We start from the raw sequence: 15102 nt of genomic DNA, 5'->3' as shown, positions 1-15102 counted from the left end.
ACTTGGAAACTCTTCCAAGAGGGTTGATCTTCACGGTGTTGACATGTCGGTCTTGGTCTCCTGACCTTTAGCCTGTATTGTTGGCCAAAGCTGTTTAAAGGGCCCCCTGTGGTCTGAAAGGAAGCTGGGGTCAGGTGATTCTCTGAGAGGCAAGAGGACACCACCCCATCTCATGACTAATCAAAACTCAGCTCAGGACAGGAGGATCTAGGGCTGAGCGGCTGCAGCAGAGATGATCCCTGAGTGGAGAAGTGAGTCTGGCCCTGGCCAGCAGCCTCTCAGAGTTCTGTGCCCTCACAAGGGTGATCTGAGCCTCTGTGGCTCAGAGTTGATCACTTGACACAAGCTGATCTCCCAACCTGGAGAAGCCAGCATGTCCATATAGGACATCCAGAGCACGAGGAAGGACGAGGGAGTTTCGGCCCTGGGCCCTGGGCCCTGGTTGCCTGCTCAGCCATATTTAGAGAATAAACCTCTTTTCTGCCAATGGAAAAAGGGAGAGAAGAAGCTAAATTTTTCCTCTCGATCAATGTGACTAAGACCCTTCCAGTGACTTCCTGCTTGTGCAACATGGTGTGTTCCTGAGGGTCTCTGCTTAGGGACAGCCTAAGATGCTATGGGGACTCGTCTTGAGTTACCAGGTCTTTCAGGCTGAGGGACCCAACTGGAAATCTCCAGGACCAGGGAGGCAGGGGCTGGACCACAGGGACTGGATGTTCGAAGCAAAGGTGTGTGCAGAGAGGTCTGAGTGGGAGAAGAGTGAGCAGTGTGGTTCTCTGGGATTGCTGACATCTGCTGGGTTCTGTCCAGGGCTACTGTATTAGTTTCCCAGGGCTGCCATAACAAAGTACTACCAACTGCATGGCTTTAAACAAAAATGTATTGTCTCACAGTTCTGAAGGCTGGAAGTCCAGAATTGGGGTGTTGGCAGGATCCATTTCTTTTGGGCCCTCTCTATTTGACTGGTTGACAATCACTTTCTTCCTATGACTTCATTTTATTGTCCTTCTGTATGTGTCTGTGTCCGAAATTCCTCTACTTATATGGACACCAGCCATATTGGATTAGAGCCCATCCTAACGACCTTGTTTTAACTTAATTACCTCTGTAAAAACCCTATCTTCAAATATGGTCACATTCTAAGGTGTACTGCAGGTTAGGACTTCAATGTTTGCATTTCAGGGAAACACAATTCGGCCTGTAACATCTGTCTAGAGCAGAAAGCAAGATGCTTTCTGGGATAAGATACCCCAAACGAGCAGCTTTGCAGCCCTGCTGCCAGCTGAAGCCATGTCACCCACAAAGGCACAGTCCTATACTGCTCACAGAGCATTTTCACTTGTGATTTCTCCTTCAATCTCTCTGACCCCCTGAAGTCAGCAGAGAAGACATTCTTGTCCCATTTTCAGATAAGAAGAAAGAGTTCCTGAGAGGTAAAGTATGTGGCCTCGAGTCCCACTGCCAGGAAGTGAGAGAGCTGAGCTGAGACATGGTGTCTCAGTCTTGTTTTCTCTTGCTGTAACAGAGTACCAGGCTGGGTAATTCATAAAGAAAAGAAGTTTATTTCTTACAGTTCTGGAGGCTGGGAAGTCCAAGAGCATGATGCCAGCATCTGACGAGGGGCATCCCATAGCCCAAGGGCAGAAGGTGGAAGTGGGCATGTGACACAGAGACACGAAATTGACTGAATTCATCCTTTTCATCAGGAGCCCATAACTGTGATAGTCAGCATTAATCCATTCAGCCTCATGACTTAATCTCTTAAAGGTCCCGCCTCTCAATACACTTGCTTTGGGCATTGTGCTTCCAACACGTGAGTCTTGTGGACACAATCAGACTATAGCACCCAGCCTCCTCACTCCTCCCACAGAGCTCTTTCAAATTCACTGGGTCTGTACCAGAATATTCTCTCCCACCCCCAATAAGGGAAGAAAATGTTTCATCTGAGTGCTTCCCATCCAAATCAAGTGTGCGGACACTCTGCTTGTCCTGTTTAATTTGCCAGAGCTTTATCACATAGCATTTATTTGTTAAATAAAGTTGCTGCTCTCTGATGTTAGCCCCAGTCCGATGCTGTGGGCGAGGCACTCTGCTAGGCACTTCACCTGCATTATGTCTCACAGTAATCCAGTGAAATCATTTTGTGGATGAGAAAGCGGGAACACAAGGAGGTAAAATAAAGCAGCTAGTCAGTGCTGAAGGGGTATGCTGAACTCAGGTAAGAATAAGTTAGAATCCCTTATTTTTAGCCTTCAATAAATTTATTGATTCAATAATTGTCTATTAAAGATTGCTTTATGCTAAGCTCTGTTGAAGGCTATTCTAGATGCTTAGGATGAATCAGTTTACAAAACACACACTGGTCCCTAGCCTTGGGGAGCTTATATTCTACCAGAAGGAGACAAATAATAAATATAATACATAAGTAAATTATATTACATATTAGAAAGTGAAAAGTGCTGTGGAAAATACAGGTGCAAGGCAGGGCTCATCAGAAACGCCAGGGGGTGAGGGAAAGTTGCGATATGAAACGGGGTTGTCAGGAAGTCCTCATGGAGAAGGTGACATTTAAGTAGTGGATTAGGAGCCCAGAAACCTGCATTCCTGTATCAACCCCAGCTTAGTTTCTCAGTGTTCTTGAAAAATGACTTCAGCCAGGCTCGGTGGCTCATGCCTGTAATCCTAGCACTTTGGGAGCCTGATGCAGGTGGACTGCTTGAAGCCAGAAGTTTGAGACCAGCCTAGCCAACATGGTGAAACCCTGTCTCTACTGAAAATACGAAATTAGCCAGGTGTGGTGGTGTGTGCCTGTGGTCCCAGCTACTTGAGAGACTGAGGCAGAGATCTCTTGAACCCAAGAGTTGGAGGTTGCAGTGAGCCGTGATCGTGCCACTGCACTCCAGCCTAGGTGACGGAGTGAGACCCTGTCTCAAAAAAGAAAAGAAAAGGAAAATGACTTCTCCTAGGCCTCAGTTTCCTCACCTGTCAAATGTAGATGTTGGTCAAAATCTCTGTGCTCCTCTCCAGCTCCCTGGGGATTTTCTGCTCCTGAAGAGAAACCCACGCGGTGTGGAGCCATGGATTTACTCACCTATTTACTTTTCCTACAGGATTTGGCCCAATTTCCTGGCATTCCCCTTTCTCCAACTAATCTCTCAGCTTGGTCTGAGCCACTTCTGCAGGAAGCCTGTTGGGTTGAGCTGAGCTCAGAAAAGTGCTGGAAGAAACCTGGGTCACAAAGTCCCACTTCCCCCACCCCAGGAGGGGAGCTCCTTCTGAGATGTGGGGAGCATGATCATGGTAGGCATACACAGCCCCCACTGGAAGGTCCCCACGAGACCTGTGTTTCACTACTTGGGCAGCTGAGGTTGAGAGAGGGGAAGGGACTTGTCCAGGGTCTCATAGAAGTCACTGAAAATATCTGACTTTTAAAAAAACAAACAAACGAACAGTTTTTTTGAGGTACAACTAGCACATATTAACCACACATATAGTGTACAATTTTGTGTGTTTTGACACACACATAAACTCACTAAACCATCTCCACAGTCAAAAGACTTCACATTCGCATCATCTCCCAAATCTTCCCCTGTTCTTTTGTCTCCCCCTGTTCCACACTCAGATCTGTTTTCTATCACTATCATTCAGTTTCTGCATATATTTTTAAATAGAGCTGACAGGACTGGATGATAGATTGGGTGTGGATTTCGAAAGAGAAGGGTCTAGTATGACTCAAAGAGTTTGGCCTGAGTAACCAAAAGATGGAGTTATCATCATCTGAGCTAAGGGTGGAAGAAACCTCGAGTAGCTACCCACGAAGAAAGGCATTGGTGGCAGCTGCCAGAAGAGCCTGGAGTTGCGGAGAGAGCCTGTGCTGGAGAACAGAGATGGAATTGAAAGCCAGGGCTAAGCCGGGCGTGGCAGCTCATGCCTGTAATCCCAGCATTTGGGAAGCTGAGGTGGGCGGACCACTTGAGCCCAGGAGTTGGAGACCAGCTATGTAAAGACGTAGCGAGACCCTGTCTCTAAAAATAAAAAAGTTACATGAATCTGTTGGTGTTTTCCTGTGGTGTCAGTTGAGAGGCTGAGGCGGGTGAATTCTTGAGCCCAGGAGGTGGAGGCAGCAGTGAGCCATGATCGGTCCACTGCCCTCCAGCCTGGGCAAGGGAGACCCTGTCTCCAAAAAGAAAGCCAGGACCTAAAGGAGGTTTCCAAGGAGCAAGGGTACCCGGAGACGGAGCCTGGCCTCCCATACTTGTGGATCGTCTCTCTAGAAAATGCACTTTTCTCCATAACTCTGCTCCCCAGAAAGAGTCACAGAGTCCCTGATCCCTGGAAAGGAGGCTTCCAGGGCAGAGCTGTGTCGTCCCATCTTAATGTTTCTGGTGCCTGCACGGTGCCTGGCCCTGGTATAAGCTTGTACATGCTTATTGAACCACATGGCTGTGAGAACAAAGGGAAACTTTTCCCTTCTACAGTTAGGAACCCTCATCTACTTCCTTCCTAGAAGGCACACCAGAGGCCCTGAGTCACTGAATAGGATTTGTGGTCCTTTACCATCAACTGGAGGGCGATTTCCCAGTCCATAATGACCACTCCCAGGGACTGGGAGAGTTTCCCTTTCCCCGGCTCTCACCTCTGGCCTGTGATTCCTCAGAGAAGGAAAAAGCAAAATGACGTTTGATTCAGTAACACCTTTCAAGAACTTTCCCTCGGGTTTCCACCCAATAATCTTGCCAGCTAGCTCTTATCATCCCCTACTTTATAGATGAGGAAAGGGGGACTCCAGAGAGAAGACAGGAGTAGGTTTGAACCCAGCACCTCTGACGCCACTGCAGCCTCCCTGCACGGAGGAAGTTCTGCTGAAGAGGGAGTGGCACCCTTGGTGGCATTGTACAAGGGCTTGAGGGACTCTGACCCTCACTTGAGGGTCCCCTCACTGGGCACTGCCCTTGCACAGGCCTCTTTTCCACCCTGCAAGCCTATGTAAGACATTGTGTCCTAGGTGGACTATTGCCCCTCTGACCCACCTGCCCAGCACCCCATGCTGGCCTGTTCTCTCATGTGAACCCCACATCATACAGAGGCCTCCTCCCACCCCAGCTGTGTGCAGGACTGCATGGAAGCTCCTTCTGAAGACCCCAGTCCTGCTAAAACATTCCTTTGTCTTCTTGTCCAATAAGCACGGGTGGGCACCGCCACGGCGTCTGGCCAGCACACAGGCATCACCCACCGTCCCAGCCCTCCTGCAGCCAGAGTGAGTCAACGGATCACGCCCAAGAGAGTCACTGTGGCCATGAGGAGTGCTGCAGAGAAGCCCAGGGCCTAGGACAGAGGGACCAGCCTCCAGGGGGACCAGCCTCCAGGGGGACCATATGGGCATCCCAGGGAGTGAGGGGAGAGCTGCAGCTAGGGGGTGAGGAGGGCGGTCCAGGCAGAGGAGGGAGGGGACAGAGGCATCAGGGGAAGAGAGGCCTGTGTGCTGAGGGAAGACCAGGAAGACAGGATGTCTGGAGGAAAGCAGAACAGGAACCTGCAAGCCGTGGACACCAGCGGAGAAGCCAGCCAGTGGCTGGGCCCAGGCATGAGGAGCAGGCTGTGGTCTGGGGTTCAGTAGCGGCCTTGTGTGTGTGTTGGGGGGAGTCTGGGCTTGGAGGTCGCATAGCAGACTCCGAGAGCTCTGCCTGTCAGAGAGGAGGCTGCTGGTCTCCCCACCTACTTTATCTCACAGTTTATCTGTGGCAAAGAATTTCTGCCTCCATCAAAAACTCTCAGTGGACTGTGGCCCGGGCCTTTGGTGTGCTGAGAATTTTTGACTGAGGTGGAAAGGCGGAGCCCTGGAATGACCTCTGTCTCCTACAAGGCTCAGAAGCTGAAGCTCATTCTTTCCAGTGCCAAAGCCCTGCTGAAGGTGAGGGCGGGCAAGGTCCAGAGCCGGGCAGGGCTGCTCAGAAGCATCCACTTCCCTTAGGATGGTTCCCACAAAGGCCTGCACTCTCCCCAGAGCCTCCTCCATCCTCCCTGGCATCCTTTCCTGATAAGGAGAGGAAGGCCTCTGAGGCCAGGGTCAGCTACAAGCACACAGCCAGGAAAGTGCCAGCTCATTGCTTCCTGGGCAGAGCCCTGCCAAGAGTCCTGGAAGCCGGAGCCTTTCAGGAAACTTTGCCTTTGGTTTTGGAAACCCAGCCAGCCCCCACATAAAAGCTGGGCACACACGCCTGCGTTAGGAGGGAAGATACTGTGGGTGGAGGGGGCGGAGCCTGGGGGGAAAGCTGCCAGGCAGGGTCCTGGGTGTGGGAGGGCACCAGCCTCAGAGGGACCTCACCCTTGAACACCACTCACTCTCAAGCCTCTGGGGCCTGGTCTATAAGATGAAAACCACAGCCAGTCTGCCAACGCCCGTGGAGAGGTCTGAGACAGTAGGAGGAAGGAAGGTGCTTTCCAAGTGTGAAGGGAGACTCCCCTAGTCCCATTATCCTGGAGAGAGACACTGAGGTCAGCCAGGGACTGCAGGCATCAATGCGAAGCTCCTCCCTGCCTGGGGCCCTCAGGGACCCACGGCGCCAGGCGTCAGGCGAGGGCTGATGGAGACTTCCTCCACACCAGTGCCCTTGATTCTGAACCCCAGTGCCTGGTGTTCTTCTCCACTGTGAGCACCGAATGCCCCTGTCACGCCAAGACGTGGGCTTGCATTTGGGTTGGTGGTTCTTAGCTGGATCCGACGAGCATCTTTCGTGGGGGCAGGGTCTGCACACATGCGCATTCCGGGAGTCGAGACTCTCCCCGGGGTGAGGGAGGCACAGAGAGCCTGGCCTCAGGGCCCTGGGAGATCCGTGTGTGGGTGTGAGGACATCATTTAGAACAATTCCCAGGCGGTTTCCACTGCCCTCTGCACTCCATTGGTCTGCTTCCGTGGACTCTTCCTTGTGGTCAGTGAGTTCTCAGGGGTGTGGGCCAAGCTTCATTCTCCTCAGAACTCAGAGTGTGGGTCACAGAGCAGGGCTTCTGCCTCTGTTAGGAGGATGAACAGAACAAACTCATGAGGAACTCTCAACCCAAGCCTCTTCCACCTTTGTCTCCAGCACCTAGCACAGCACCTGCCACATAGCAAGTGCTCAATAAATACCTGCTTGTTATTTTCTCCCCCAGTAAACCCTGTTCCACAGACAGGCTATTACTACTGAACATTTCCCAAACATGCCTCTTGTTTTCCAGCTTCCTGGCCCTGTTCCTTCTGCGGGGGAAATCCCCCTTGTTCCCAAGCCCCTCTTACCAATGAGCATTTGGAGCATCCTTCATGGACCTCCTCTTCTGGGCTGACTTCTCTGACCTGTCCGATCCAGACCCAACACCACCCCAAGTCAAAGACCCCCAAGGACATTCCTTGGTCTCACTGACAACTTCCTGAATCTCAGTGTTCACTCACAGCCCTCAGCCCCAGCCCCTTTCCAGGCCCTCACCCCAGTCTCAGCACCTAACTGGTGTACCAGTGTACATGCCAGCAGTTTGCAGAGCTTCATAGGCGTGCACGCGCCTGCTCTGACACACGGGTACACAGCATCAGTGCACACATGCACATGCTCGCTGATTTTCAGGAAACATCAGGCTGGCTAATAGAGGTGAGAGGCACTCGACAAGTCACCTGCCTCCATTAGAAAGTAAGTGGTGGTTTTAGAAGAGCACAGAGCTGGCTCTAGGAAGCCTAGGCAGGTGGCCTTGGAAAAATCACCTCACTGAGCTTCGGTTCCCCCATCTGTAAAATGAAGGCATGGGACCAGGTGAGCTCTAAGGTCTCTCTCAGCACCAGAGGTCTGACACAGGGAAACGGGGTGATGGCATCATAAGAATGGAATTCCCGTGCTCACTTCGGCAGCACATATACTAAAATTGGAATGATACAGAGAAGATTAGCATGGCCCCTGCGCAAGGATGACACGCAAATTCGTGAAGCGTTCCATATTTTTACCCTGCCCTCCAGCATGGGACAATAAAAGCCTTTTTTCTAAAAAAAAAAAAAAGAATGGAATTCCCCAGGCCAGGCACAGTGGCTCACACCTGTAATCCCAGCACTTTGGGAGGCCAAGGCGGGTGGATCACCTGAGGTCGCAAGTTCGAAACCAGCCTGACTAACGTGGTGAAATTCTGTCTACCAAAAATACAAAATTAGCTGGGTGTGGTGGCAGGTGCCTATAATCTCCGCTACTTGGGAGGCCGAGGCAGGAGAATTGCTTGAACCTGAGAGGTGGAGGTTGCAGTGAGACGAGATTGGCCCATTGCATTCCAGCCAGGGCGACAGAGTGAGACTCGGTCTCCAAAAACAAAAAACAAAACAAAACAAAACCTGGGATTCCCAGTGACTGTGTGGGGAGGAGGAGGAGAGAAAGAGGCTTGGCTCACCTGTGAAAGGTGGCCAGAGCATCTCTGTGCTCCAGGCTGCCTGGGCCCTTCCATCTTGCTAGTCCCGGGCCAGGCTCCCACTGAGAATCACCCAGCAGCTGAAGAGACAGCCAGCACATAGTTGCTGGAGACGCCCCCCTGTCAGGAGTTTGCCTCATTTTACCATGTCTGTTACAGATCCCCTGGGGTGTGGTAAATAGGGGCCTGTGGTCAGCTGTCCCACTGCATTTCAGGCAGATTTCCTGAGGAGCAAGCCGTGGAGTCGGCTCCCAATTTCAGAGAAGAGAGAACAAATGGATTCCAGTGACGGGCTGCTCTTTCAAGAACATTAAAGCCAGCTGTTGTCTCTGCAGCCTGGAGACCACCTCCCTCCCGTGGCAGCTGCTCCCCTGGGGGGCCAGCACCCCTCACCCTATCCTTGGAAGCCGGGTCCCAGAATGGCCCTCTCAGTTCCAACCAGCAGCAATTCCGGCTGGGATTCTCCATTTTGGACTTGCTCCCGGGAATTTCTGGAAGCATCCAATGGTGCAAACAGATTGTTTTCATTATGATTATTCTGGATTTAACATACTGGCCCAGCATCACTGAGATGAGCGCTTTCTTAGCACCGTGTGGGGCCAGGGGCCTTTCTTTCCTTCTGCTCACCACCTGCATTAGTCTTTATTTTCCTCAATCCAACCCTGGCCCCTGTCTTGAGAGGCCTCTGGCCTTCCACACACCCTCCTTGCCTCCTCTAGGCTATGTCTGAAGAAGCTGAAGGGTCTGGGGACAGCAGAGAAGCCTCCAAGGACCTGCCCTCTGCCCCAACCTGTGACTCTGATGAAATCCTCTCTTTCTCTCTCCAAGCCCCCTCCCAAAGGGCTTCGGGGACTCTGCCAACATTTGCTTTGAATGTGTTTTACCATGAAGGTTTTCCTATTCAAAATTGTAATAAAAGCAACACACCCACACAAATGTGTTACGTATAAACTTTAGTATAATAAAAGCTACCAACACATTAACTCGGACCACTGCATTAACTTCGTTTTGTTTGTTTGTTTGTTTTTGAGCAGAACTTACAGTAAAACTTCTATTTAATTAGAGGTGGTCCTGAAAATAATCCGGAGAGCTGATTTAAAATAAAACTAGGCCAAGCACGGTGGCTCACACCTGTAATCCCAGCACTTTGGGAGGCCAAGGCAGGCGGATCACCTGAGGTCAGGAGTTCGAGACCAATGTGATGAACATGGTGAAACCCCATCTCTACTAAAAATGCAAAAATTAGCAGAGCATGACGATGGGCACCTGTAATCCTGGCTACTTGGGAGGCTGAGACAGGAGAATTGCTTGAACCTGGGAGGTAGAGGTTGCAGTGAGCCAAGATCACACCACTGCACTCCAGCCTGGGTGACAGAGCAAGACCCTGTCTCAAATAAATAAATAATAAATAAAAGCATCTTACCAGTTGTAAGTACTTCACCATGGGAAACAGGATTTCTTGATATTGCACAATCGAGGTAGATGGCAGTGGTTCTCAAGGGGGCGGTTTTGCCCCCACACCGCCGCCCCCAGGGACATCTGACAGTATCTGGAGATAGCTTTGGTTTTCACCACTGAAACTGTTTCTAATTTGATGAAGGGGGTAGAAACCAGGGATGCTGCTACCCATCCTTCAGGGCACAGAGTGGCCCCATGACAGAGAATTATCTGACCCCAAATGGTAACAGTGCCAAGGCTGAGCACCCCGATACATGTGACTGGCTGAGCTGGTTGTTATTCAAGGCACTCCTGACAGCATGACCCTCTCCGTGTGTCCACCCAGCCACCCCCTCACCCTCAGGGAGACACAGCCCCTCAGGCTCACCTTCTGCATGGACAGAGGAAGTCGGTTTCTCCAACCACTAGACTGTGCACTGCACAGCGGCAGAGGTTTTGGTCTGCTCTGTGCCTGGTCCAAAGCAGACACTCATTAAATACTCCTTGAATGAAAGTGAAACTTACTCCCAATGTCTTCCAGGGCCTGGAGGTTCTCCCTGTGTTTAAAGGGCGGGAAGGAGTTAGGCTATGCTGGGAATCCTGGGAAGCTCTCTCCTCTGCTGCCCTGCTGCTCTTGGCCCAGCTGGACACATCAGCCATGCACAGAAGACTTGCTGCTTCACAGAAACTTCTAGATATCACAGGTACCTTGCCTTCTCCAAGTCCTCTGGTCAGGGAGGGTCAGCCTGGATACCTCCAGGAGTGGGCCTTGAGGCTTCCCATCTTTGAAGGCTCCTCCCAGCATCCCATGTGCTGTGGAAGTCCACTCCACACCTCAAGAGCCTCAGTCTGGTGGGCTCGGGGCTGGTGTGCAGGGGCACATTAATCCACAGTGTCTAAGGCTAAGCAATACAAATTTCTAAGGTGCCTTCCCTTTCCAGGGCATAGGACAGGGCCCTGGCAAGTCATGGGCAGAATCTACCTGTGCCTTTTGGAGCCTTCTAGGGTGACCGTCTTGACACAGCTGCCGTGGTGACCATGTGGTGGCCTCTTTCCCCCAGTGTGCCGCTAGGCACCGCTAGCATAACGGTCAATGTGCTCACGGCTGACCCCACTGAAGTTCACAATTAGCCACTGCAGGGAAGAGTCGAGTAGAGTTCTAAGCCCCCAGAAGCAAGTAGCCCAGCCCCGTAATGTTAGCCTCTCGGCAAAATTTGCTTCTTTCCTCTTGCTCATCCAGTGGACAATGACTGGCATGGTGGCAGTCGTCAGAGTGGTGGGCTTTGCACATGGTCTTTACTCTGCTAGACCATGAGCTCTCTTAGGGCAAATGTTGTCCCATTGGTCCCTGAACTCCAAGAGGGAGCCCGTGAGTGTGTGTGGAAGGTCCTTGTACTGTGGTGCCAGGATGGCTGGTGTCCTACCAGGTGCTGGCACTGCCCTACCCTGGCTGAGGGTGGCTGTCACCATGAAGGCGTACATGTTGGGCCACTCAGCTTTCCACCCTGGCCCCACCACTCCCAGACCTCAGACACATCACTAATCTCTCCAAGCCTAGATTTCCTCAACTATCATGCCACCTACCTTCTTTGTCAGCGGTGAGGACTACACTGGATTATCTGTGTGAGGTGCTTAGAACAGTGCCAGGCACATAGTGAGTCCTCAGCAAATGCTAGACACCACCAGCATTGCATTCCTGCCAAGTCTAGCAGCCTGCAGCTCAGCCCTGGCCAAAGGAAGACACTGGTGTGTCCTGCAGTCAGAAGGCTCTTTTATTTCTTTGAGTCCAGAGCCCCGACACGGTCTCTTAACGGAGGAGCGTGGAAGCACCCCACCGTGGGAGACAGCTGGTGCTGCTGAGTGTCCAGAACAAAGCCCCACGCCACAATGTCAGGAGACTCTGAAACTGGAAGATCCGCCGCCTCCCCACACTGACAGGTCCTCCCACCTCCTCACAGGTCATGCCGGGCAGCGTGGAGCTGCTGTAGGCTCAGCCCTGAGCTCTGACTTAGGAGACAAGCCTCTCCTCAGTTGTCACAGCTGCTATTCCACCTACAGAGGTCTTGGGGGAGGGGAGAAGGGACTTCCCTGCCAGGACATCCAAGAGGAAAGCGTGCTGTTTACATTTCAGCAGGCCCTATTGTTTCAAAGGACACCGCGCTTTCCCATTGTGGACATGTGGACACTTCCCACGACAATGGCAGGATTGGCTCAGAATTCCTCACGTCTTGCAGTTGAGGCTGGGCTAGCTGGGCAGTGTGTCTATAACACAAGTCCTCACCAAATGAGCCATCTTGCGGAGCCTAAAAATTACCTTCCAGCATCAAATGTGAGAATTTTTGTCCAAATATGACAACCGAGCTTCCATATTTGCTTCCAGCGGGGCTCCTGCAGGATGAGAACAGGCTTCATCAAGCTGCTCGAGTCAGAAGAGCAGCTGAGAGGGCCTCCTCCCCTCAGGAGACTCGGAAGAGAGCCGAGAGCCACACTCTGAGGTGGAGCCTGGGAGGAAGGAGACCAAGACTTCTGGTTTTCTTCAAGCTTCTGTCTTTTCCCACCACCAAGTCATGGATGTGGAGAAGGCACTGAGGCCTGTTCTGGAGGCTTGCTTTGCTGCCTCAGACAGCGAGGCTGAGAGGAACTACTGGAGAGGTCATTTGATGGTTGAGGGTCTGTCTTTGACATCTCCGTGTCTTCCCTGAGAGGAACTGCCCCTCCGCTCAGCCTGATCCTCCCACGACCTTCCCCATCACCACCTTTCGGTGCTCAGGATGAAACCCTGATGCCTCTCTCACTCTCGCACCCCTATCTTATCCATCAGCAGTTCCTGCTGCCCCTTACTGTAGCAGCATCCCAGAACTGGCCCATCTCTTACCCTGTCCATAACGGCCTTCCCAACCCAGGTGCTCTTTCCCCCACCTGGGCTATTGCCATGGCCTCCTCCCTGGTCTGGTTGAAAGCAATCATTTTAACATGAAAATCCAATGTCATCACTGGCCTAGAACACTCCAGAGTCCAGAGGGCTCTTCCCATCTCAAACAGGGTAAACTCCAAAGTCCTTTCTGTGTCCTGTACAATCTCTACACCCATTCCCCAGCAACCTGACCCTGGACCCCATATCATACCTTTGCCCCTTGCTTTTCCATCTCCAAGTGCACTGGACTCTGTCAGCCATGGGGCCTGTGCTACTGCCCCAGGCTCCACTCCCAGACATGGCATGGCACTCTCCCTCACTTCCTTTAAGTCCCCATTTAGGTATCCCCTCATCAGAGAGGACTTCCTTGAGCACCCAACAAAATTCCTGGTGCTCCCTGCACAGCACACACTAGCTTCTTGTACTACTCACTCACAGCATTGCCGAACCATGGGCTGTGTGTCTGCTGCTTGTTTATTGCTTATATCACCGCCTCGATAGCTGGACGATATGTGGTTCCTGGCTATGTCCCCTGTGCCTAGACATATGTGAAAAGAACTCAAGCAATGTGTGAGAAAATGTGATGATTATACAAATGATGTCAAGAGGGCAGCTCCAGACACCTATGTTTCAGCTCTCCTGCTTGCATCTTATTGGGTTGGGTACCACCAGTCCCCACATAGGCCAGCACCAATCGGCATGGTCTAGTGGGGAATGATCAGCTCATGCAGATAGTGGGGATTCTCTGGACCAATCCCAGGTCTGCCTTTTAGCTCCCCACCTCTCAAGAGTTTAGAGAGGTCTAGCCAGGCAATTGCAAGCAAAAGAAAGGACCCAGTGAGGGTTCCTAGTTGCAGATGGGGGCTCACCATGGAAAAACCACAGGCTCTAGCACTGGGGTTCCAGGCCATCCAAGTTCTCTGGTTCCAGGTGCCATTGAGAGCCATCAGACAACAGGTGAAGCACTGTTTTTCACATTTAATATTGTGTTACTGGTGTGGATATTGGTATTGGGGTTGCAGTATTGTTGGGCTGCTGTGTGTGTGTAAGTGGGAGGGTTCAGGGAAATCCTGTGTGAGGCAGAGGAATGCCTTCAGCAGACTTTGGCTGGGGTGGGGCTAGTCTGGGAAAGCATCCCAGAAAGGAGGATCGAGGAGCGTGCTCACAACTTCAATAGATGATGGACGTGGGAGGGCATTCTAGGCAGAATAAAACACAACAAGAAACAACAGAACTGCTTCTTGGGCAAGGGCTGGGAAGCTGGAAAACAACCTCCCAGACTGGCCAGAGTATAGGATTCATGCTGTAAGGGCAGGGCAGAAGAGATTCTGGAGCACCTACTATGTTCCGGGCCCTGTGCTCGGTGGGCCTGATATCCCTACCCCATCACAGCCTGCACAGGGAAGTTGGTATCAGCACCTCTTTCTCCCTTCTCACGGTTTTACACACACACCACACACACACACACACAGAGTGAAGAGGATGAGATGGCTGAGTTGCCTCTGTCAAGGCCTTGAAACTGTTTCTCCCAACAGAGTACAGGTAGTGGAGCTACGAGACCCACGGGCAGCTCACAGGCTGCACTGGCTCCTGTTCTGCACTTTGCTAGGGACATCTCCCACCTTGAAACCAACGCCTTCAAGGAGGCCTTTGTACCTTCCTAGAAAGCAGCCAACTACTTCCGTCAGAAATGTTTAAAGACTCTCAGATATACTGTTTGTGGGAAAAGCAGGATGCGGAACAGTGTGTGAGCAGCCTGGTACTTTGTATGATGTTAAAAGTCCTTTCAACAATGATGTGTGGTTTTTCTCTGGAAGGAAAAAAAATACATGGGGGGGGGGATGGACGGATATTGAATTCTACTGTGTTTTATTACAGACATTTGGATCTATGTAGCAGGCTCATGTTTTATTTAACTAAAGGTAATTCATTAATTTTTTTAAGTTTTTTTTTTCAATTCCCAGGCTATGAGGAGCCAGACTGTTTATTTCATGAGCCAGTCCCCGAGTGTGGTGGCCCACAGGTCTTCCTTACCATCGGGCATCTGCCAAGTGCTGTGGTCCCAGCCACACCACGGCTCCAGCCAACCATGCACACAGCGTGTGGGCTGGAAGGCATATGGCTGTGTATGGAGGCCGGAGCCTGGACAGCCAGGCTGTATCTGGGCCCCTCCAGGAGCTGCAGCCCAAGAGGGCTAAAGTCTATACAGCTGCTCAGATCTCCTGTCATTCTCATGGAGAATCAAGGGCCCAGGAGAGGAAGTCTCATTTACCATACCTCAGCCCAATGCCTACCCTCAGCTGCATTAGAGTGAAAACAGGAAAGGCCTGGGGCTG

The 15102-nt window shown here is 51.6% G+C and overlaps 1 non-coding gene across 1 annotated transcript; it reads left to right on the top strand.

The window, feature by feature from the left end:
• Positions 1 to 7857: 7857 nt before the first annotated feature.
• Positions 7858 to 7964, top strand: LOC118149098 (U6 spliceosomal RNA). The gene has a single exon (XR_004736253.1). It is a non-coding gene; the product is annotated as a U6 spliceosomal RNA (small nuclear RNA).
• Positions 7965 to 15102: the final 7138 nt, after the last annotated feature.

The sequence above is a fragment of the Callithrix jacchus genome, chromosome 17, assembly GCF_049354715.1.
Source record: "Callithrix jacchus isolate 240 chromosome 17, calJac240_pri, whole genome shotgun sequence".
NCBI classification, from domain to species: Eukaryota; Metazoa; Chordata; class Mammalia; order Primates; family Cebidae; genus Callithrix; species Callithrix jacchus.
Note: the sequence above shows the minus strand (reverse complement) of the source record. Positions and strands in the feature narration are given on the sequence as shown.